Below are 8,135 nucleotides of genomic sequence, written 5' to 3'. Positions count from 1 at the left end.
AATCACAGCTTAACCAGTAAAAATATTACCGAAAGGGTGACCAGATCTCGCTTGTTGCTGAAGACGCACGCAGGCCACAACATCATCTTTTCGGATGAAAAACTATTCACTCTGGAGGAATCCTTGAATAATCAGAGTGATCGTATTTATGGAGCATGTATTCGGGATATAACAGCCGATAAAAGAACAGTCGAACGGTGTCAACATGCATCAGCTGTGATGGTTTGGGGAGCTATCTCGCCTAAAGGTAAGTTTTCGTTATTGTTTATTGACAAAGGCGTGAAGATCAACAAGGAGTACTATTTGAAACACGTTCTTCAAGGCCGCTTGAAACCATACGCTAAGAAGCTTTTTGGCAACGACAGCTTTTGCTTTTTTGCCAACAGGATTCAGCTCCAGCCTAAGGCTCCATAAGGCATTGATCGTTCAAGTGGTGCAAGGAGCATTTGCCATATTTTATCAGTGCATCGAAATGGCCTGCGTCGTCTCCAGATTTAAACCAGTTGGACTTCAGCATATGGGGATACATGCTAGAAAAGTAGTACGACGTCAAACATTTGCATTTGGACGGATTCAAGAAATGGTTGTTAAAGATATGGGACGAAATGCCGGATGAAGTTGTGCGTGCGGCCTGCAACGATTCCTAAAAGCGCCTACGGGCGGTTATCAAGTGTAAAGGTGAAAGATTTGAAATAAATTAAATGAAATGCAGGTTTATTACCAATAGAAGCTATTTAAATCGATTCCTAAGAGAAATCAAACCTGGTGTCAGTTTTATTACAAAGACAAAGTGTATCATTTCCACGATGCCACCCTGTATTTTTTTGTGGTTCTTTTGGAGCTGGAGCCATATCTACGAAGCTACTAGGCGGAGCACGGTTCAACTACAGGGAGCATGAGACAATGAACGAGTAGCCCTGACGTCGCAGATCATTGAGCAACACGATGAGGAGATGGCCATCTTAGAGATACAACCTGAAACTGTTCGGTGCGTACGCAACGAGCCACGCAAGGCTAACGAACGAGAGGCAACGATGCGTTGACGAGAGAAGCGTCGAGCCAGACTTCCTCCAACCCAGTGGCGGATTTAACGGTGCGCGGACTGAGCGGCCGCGGGGGGCCCCGTCAATGTAGGGGCCCCGTGTATGGTAATTCCAGCATATAGAACAATGTGTACAGTAGTATCAGCGAGAGCTTCTGTGCTAGATAGGGATGAATGGATGAAGGGACTCATAAACTATAGGGCCCCAGCACAGAGAATTCTGAGCACCCCCCCCCCCCCCCATCAGCAAACCATTAAAGTGTGTTTGATTCAAAACCTAATGCAACAATATGCACCCCCCCCCCCCCCACTCGACACCAACCGTGGGGCCTCCACTCCTTTTAACGCTTAGGGCCCCCAATACCCTAAATCCGCCACTGCTCCAACCCCACCAGCATCACTGCAGATTGCGGCTGGTCACGGCGCCCTTCAGCAGCAACAGGCACGGTTCAGGGAGATGATACAGAATCGTCAATAAACGATGAGAAGCAAACTGCAGTGGCCACTGATGTTGGTGGACCAGGTACCCGCAGCGGTCTAGTTTGAAGTACAGGCGGTCCGCGAGATACACGGTTAATGGGGACCGAAAACGGCAGCAAAATACCGCGTATCTCTAATTTCCAAAAATTATCTGATATGTTTCTACTGAATTAATCCTTTTTAAATAGTATTTTACATTCGTTCAATACGGAAATTATTTTGTATTTCACAATGGATGTGTCAATTCAATACAATTTGCTCAAAGAACTGTCAAATTTGGAAAACCGCGTATCTCTGAATCCGCGTATAAGAGGTACCGTGTATCTCGGGGACCGCCTGTAGACAGCAACGTAGCCTTCGGAAGTTGCTTTGCTGCAAGGAAAAAAGTCCTACTAATGTATCGTTAAAGAACAAAACATCATCATGTCGCCCAAAATGGATGTTTGGCTTATTCAAGTGCCTGTCTGTTTTTACTACAAACAATATAAAAATCAAAAAAACTAATTTTTTGGATTCACACTGCAATCCAGAAAACAACGATGTGATTTCCTAAGTAAAGTTAAACATTAAAAACGTCATGTTGCCACCCACCATTCGAAACGATGGCGGTGCAGAACCTAAAATTGCGATCGCAAAATGAATCAACGTAGCTGCTGATTAATACTTAATTTGGCAATATACTGGGCCTGATCGGGAACGAAAGTCGATAACGGAGTGGATAATTTAGTCGATCGGTTAGCAAAATTCCAATGTTAAGGCCTCGCTACACGAACCGAAAACTAAAAAATCTGAAATCTTTACGTCAAAAAGATTTCGGGTCGTGTAGACGCGTTTTGTGCACCACCGAAAACACAAAGCCGCTGTCATTTGAAGCAAGCGAAAACTTTCTGTCAGTACTGTCTGTCCAAATGTTTGTTTACAAGCAGAATCGTTTACGCGTTGTTATCGATTGTAAATAAATTTATCCGGATAAAAATCGATACTCTTTTAATGTGTGAAGAATGGTTGGTTTCGCTATCGTGGGCGGTAGAACTAAACGTGGAACAGTTAGGGCGTCGCAACCAGCGAATTGTGCGCAGCTGGTGGATGCAGCCAATGTTTTTTCAGCGACGTCAAGACGGCAACCGTTTGTTGGATGATATTGTCGCAGAACGGACCAACGAAACAATCAATACCTTTTTAGGGGCGCCACAATTTTCCACAAATCCGTGCAAAAAAATATTCGACCACATGTCCTCGGCGCGGACCAGTGTGTTCGCGAAATGTGCCGCAGATTCAGCATTGCATCCGATGAATTCAGGTATCATCAATGATTTCAGGTATCATCAACGTTTTCAAGCATCATGCCGCAGTCTTGGCATTGACTAAGACAGATTCGGCAAGGGGTCCCGTGGTCTTGAGATAAAGTGTGAAACCCTGTAAATACTACCTTAAAGCTACAATAGAAATTCAAAGTATGAACTAAAACAAAATTCTTCATAAACCCTATCCTATCCTAATTCTATACTATATGCTAAATATCCACAAGACTATCTACTATCTAACTAACTATTACCTAACCATATACAACTATTTACATAATACTCAGGGCTGATCCCCATCGCGACGGTTGGCCCGGTTGGCCAACACAAACTCCTCGGCATCTACAGTGGCCGGCAAAATAAAGTGCCCACTACATACATTATTACATTTTTTAAATTTTTTCCGTGAAAAATGAAGTTATTGTACTGCTTTATTTTTTGAAACATTGTTCGTGATATGCTTAAGAATGCGCAGTACCATAGCATGACAAAAATGAGAAGATTGCTTCTAGAAAAAAAATTATTTTCAAAATGGATCAAAATCGCTGTTCCAAAATAAAGTGCCCGTTTTATTCATTCTACAGAAAATATTTTTTTGAACAAATATAATATCAAAATTATAATTTATATGCGGTCCACTGGCATTCTTTACATGTTCGAGGATCTTTGGCGTGTTTTTTTTAATGTTTAAAGATTTATCTAGTTCTGCATCTGGTTTTTGCATCTGGTTCTGTGTTTGAATGTGAATGTGAAATGTTTTTGTATTGATTGTGTGTTGAGCTACAGGCTAATGTAGGAACATGTTTTTAGTTTTCAAAACCCATTTTTTAAAAACAAATATCCCAAAGTATTGATGAAGGATGTTAAAATAGGCATCAGCCATAGTTGTACTTTCGATTCACACCAGTTTTCCCGCTAATTCTAAAGATAAATACCCCCTTGCTATCACATTGGCATTTTCTTAATTTACTGTCCGTTAGATGTGGCGTCCTTCATGCTCCTCGCCCGATCTACAGCAAGACTCATAAAGCCAATTGGCTTTGATATGATCAAGAACATGCAAATATATCGTTAGATTGTTGAAAAACAGGTATTTGCACAGATGAGTCCTAATTAGAACTGATGTTCAAAAATAACTAGACGCGATTCAACAAACCAATATGTATGAAGAGTGCAATGTGATGACCAGGGTGGGATTTTATATACGAGAAGTGGGGAGTGTGATATTCCATAGAAAACACCGGAGCTACAGTAACACACGTCTGCTCTTTATTCCGTCCAACCTCATACTGCCCGCACAGCCACACTGCTACACTCACATACCACATCCTCCCCTTGAGGAATAAGGCTACAAATTCTTTAATATTCGATTAATCGTTTTGGTTTTTTAATCAGCCTAGCCTGTCGTTCTTTCACTAGCCCTGCTACTTCCTCCGAACTACTACTACCACTTGTCAACCCTTCTTCCGCTTTTCGCATGAAAAATTTTTTATGTGCTTTACATTACGATCGTAAATTTTTCCTGATTTTTTTTCCTTCACCGTTACCCTGCCAGCACCACAAATTTTAAGTATCTCATGCAATTCTTTTTTGTACGATGAGTCTGTCTTATCTGCTTTTTGATTTCTAACTAAAACCGTATCCTCAGGTTTAATGCTAAGAGGTCTAGCTCCACGCCTTGTATCCTCTCTTTGATTGCGCTGAAATTTCGCCATTTTATCCCTGTCTCGTAATTCATGATCGTTCGCTTGTCTAGTATCCGTTTTTGGGTTTGATAACGTATGCCTGATAGCTCTACCAAACATTAGTTCGGCTGGTGCTTTTTTAGTTTCATGGTGCGGCCATGAGTTATAATCCGCTACATATTCCGCAAGGGCCTGTTTCCAGCATTTTTTTTCTAACGTGCAATGGCTGCAATCTTGTTTATACCTTGCATTCCACGCTCAACCAACCCATTTTCGGTAGGATTTAGCGGCGTGCTATCTTAAGGTTTTCCTCTGATTGCAATACTTTTGCCAATGTAAACTTACTAGTAGACATCGAAAAAGCTTTATTGGTGTATTATGTACCATCTTACGAGAAACTACGGTTCCTGGATTGATTTTGATAACATTTTGAAAAAAAATAAAAAGTGTGTTTTTTGTTGCGTCACGACTGCAGTGCGGGTAAGTTCGACACCATGATGGGGTAAAATCGACACCTTGGGGGTGATTTCGACACTTTGGTTTTAGCTTTTAAAATAACAAACTCTGATGGCGTGTAGTTTTCATTGAAGTTCAACAAAGTATTTAGTACCAATTTTATGAAAAATTAACACAAAGCATTATTGAAATATACGAAAAAAAATTAAGTTACAAGCAAGAACAAAAATTTCATTACAAATAGCATCGGACCAGACTCCATATAGTAGAAGCTGCGGCGATAGCATCTGGTTTACGGAATGATTGGTAAAGATCCCTTTAAAAATCAACCTGGCAGCTATCTTCCAGTAATCTGTTTTCTTTTTTTACAAAATCTAAAAGTGTTCAATTTTATTTTTCTCTGCCAACTCGAAAGCCAAAAGTCGAACATCGGCCAATGTGATTCCAAACCAGCGACTATTTTTTTCTTCAGTTAAGACTACCCGGCCTAAAGTCAGCCTAAAATACGGTCAAAGCCATAACAATATTAATTTTCATAAGCCAAACATATACAAAGTACATGTTTTGAGTCCGAGCAAACGTTCTGTGAGAGAATAATAGCTAAATTCCATAATTATAACTTCCTAGGTTTGTTGACATCTTGAATTTTAAAGCTTCTACGGCATTTTTAATTGCGTGTTTGTTCAGCTTGATTATTACGTTTGTCGTACATCGTTAAGGGAAATCTGTATAAAATACAGGCACTTTCAAATTACGATATAAAAAAGTTAACATGCTACAAATAAGCATTACACTATTACCAAGTGGGGTGTCGAATTTACCCCCATTGGCCGTACAAGTTTTAGTGACATTTTACATTATATAGTTTGATATAAAAATTACGCCCTGTGATACAGAACTAATCAATAGTATTCATAAAACAATACTATTAACACGCATGTAGGGATCGAGAGCAGCAAGGAAAATAAATATATACCATAGATTCGAATAAGGCAAGTAACAATCATTTAATGATGATCAGATAATCAGATAAGAACATACAAATATAAGTTTATTAAGTACAAACATGAAAACAGTTAAGATATAATAGCGATTAACGAAAAGTATCGGCGCATTCAAAATAAAAATCAGGCTAATCGCGGAGAGAGTGAGATAGCGAGAGGCGATACATCCGTTCGTATGGAAGTGTCAAAATAGGAGGCTTTTCGAGGAGAGGAGGAGAATCGTCAGTCTTGTGATTGATCTTAGCAAGGATGGACGCGACTATTCGATTGGACGGAATAAAAAGTTGTTATTAATAAAAAATATTTCGGAAATCACCACAACGGAAACTATAATTTTGTTGAAATAACGCCACAATTCCACAAGTCCCAGAAGTAAAAACTTACATCGGCTGTCAATCAGAACCACCATGTGTTTATTTTGTTGTTTTTTGACAATTGACAGGTTTCTGATCAGTGAAATGTGATTCAAATATTCGAAACAGTTTACATAAATAATATTTATAAGTTTTTTGTCTTCAAAAAGTTCTATAAATACAAAAACGGCGAGGTGTCGAACTTACCCGCAGTGTCGAACCAACCCCGACTTCCCCTACATCTGCTAACCATCTTTTGAAATCTACCGCTGTTATGGAGGCGTTTTAGGGCGAAATGCGATAAGTGAGCCAACCTGCGCAAACAGTTCGGCTCCGACTGGCTGGTCACTCAGCGAGCCGAGAGGCCACTCAGCACGATCGAAAGGACAATCGTGCTCTCTTGGAATAAGGCGGCCGAGCGGGACGGTCACACACAAAAAGGACTTAGGATTAATAAATTATATTATTGTATTGTTTTAAATAAGTACAACATCGTTTTAGCCAAGCCCCACAAATATCACAAAAACCGCATTAAACGGGGGTTCATTATTTGCTTTTAATTTCTTAGGTACATAGTATGTTAAAAATATCCTGTTCAATGCTTTTTGTATACTATTCGCATCCGTTCGCTCTAGAGGGACGGCTATCAGAAATCGCGAGTAATTATCTGTAAGCACCAATGTTTTAACATTATCTATGGTAGATGAAATATCCATCGACACATAATCCCATGGATTCTCCGGTAGCTCCGTTAATTCTATAGGTACCGCCGTACTTGTCTTTTTCACTAGCTGACATTCTGGGCAGCTTCTAGCAAAAGCTTCAATCTCTTTGTCCATACCGGGCCACCAAAGTCCCGTTCTCAGAACATTTTTCATCGTGGACATGCCAGGGTGGCTTCTATGAGCAAATGTTAATGCTCGGTTCCTAAGTATATGCGGGAGGACCATCTTTTCTTGTTTCAATAGGAAACCGTTTTCCACATACAGCTCCCTCTGAAACGCTTCATACCTTGCAATTTCTTGTGGCCATTCACTCTCTTTATCTAACCAAGCAATAACCTTGTTTAATATAACATCTTTTTCTAATTCCTTTCCTGCTTCTTCCGTGGTTAACGCCAATAGTGTTTCTTTAACCTGGTTTACGCACGCAATAACCAAACATAGTTCGTGAGGCTCCTTAGCAACCCCAAATTGGGAGTCCTCTTTAGATCTGCACAGCCTAGACGCAGTATCGGCTATGTTCTCGTTTCCCGGAACGTGTTCGAAATCAAAATCATAATGGTCCAGTCTGATGAACCATCCTTCTGCCCTGGACATAATCCTCTTTCCTATATCCTTTTGTTTAGCCGGTTTAATCATAAATTTCAACGCTTCACTATCTGATCGCAACAAAAATTTCCTTCCTAATAGATAGTAAGCAAATCGTTCCATAGCCCAAACTATGGCCAAAGCCTCCCTATGCAGTTGCGGATAGCGGCTTTCCGTCTCCGTCAATCCTTTGGATGCACATGCGATGATACGCCTTTCGGACGTGCTCAATTTTTCTTGAGCTAAAATTGCTCCCATGCCCCAAGGTGATGCATCAGTATATAGTATGATCCTATCCTTTTCATTGAAATAACCCCTTTTGATAAGGTCTTCCATAGCAACCTTTTTCAATTCTTCAAACGTATTTTGATGCATCTTTTCCCATTTAAATTTATCTCTTTTTATCAAATCCCTCAACGGCTTAGTTTTATGAGAAAAGTCTCTAATAAATGGGCCACTAAAAGTCAACATTCCTAAAAAACTTCCAAGTTCACCTGCATCCTT

The sequence above is a fragment of the Anopheles merus genome, chromosome X (genome assembly GCF_017562075.2).
Source record: "Anopheles merus strain MAF chromosome X, AmerM5.1, whole genome shotgun sequence".
Classification (NCBI taxonomy): Eukaryota; Metazoa; Arthropoda; class Insecta; order Diptera; family Culicidae; genus Anopheles; species Anopheles merus.
The sequence above is the reverse complement of the archived record's forward strand: the minus strand, read 5'-3'. Positions refer to the sequence as shown.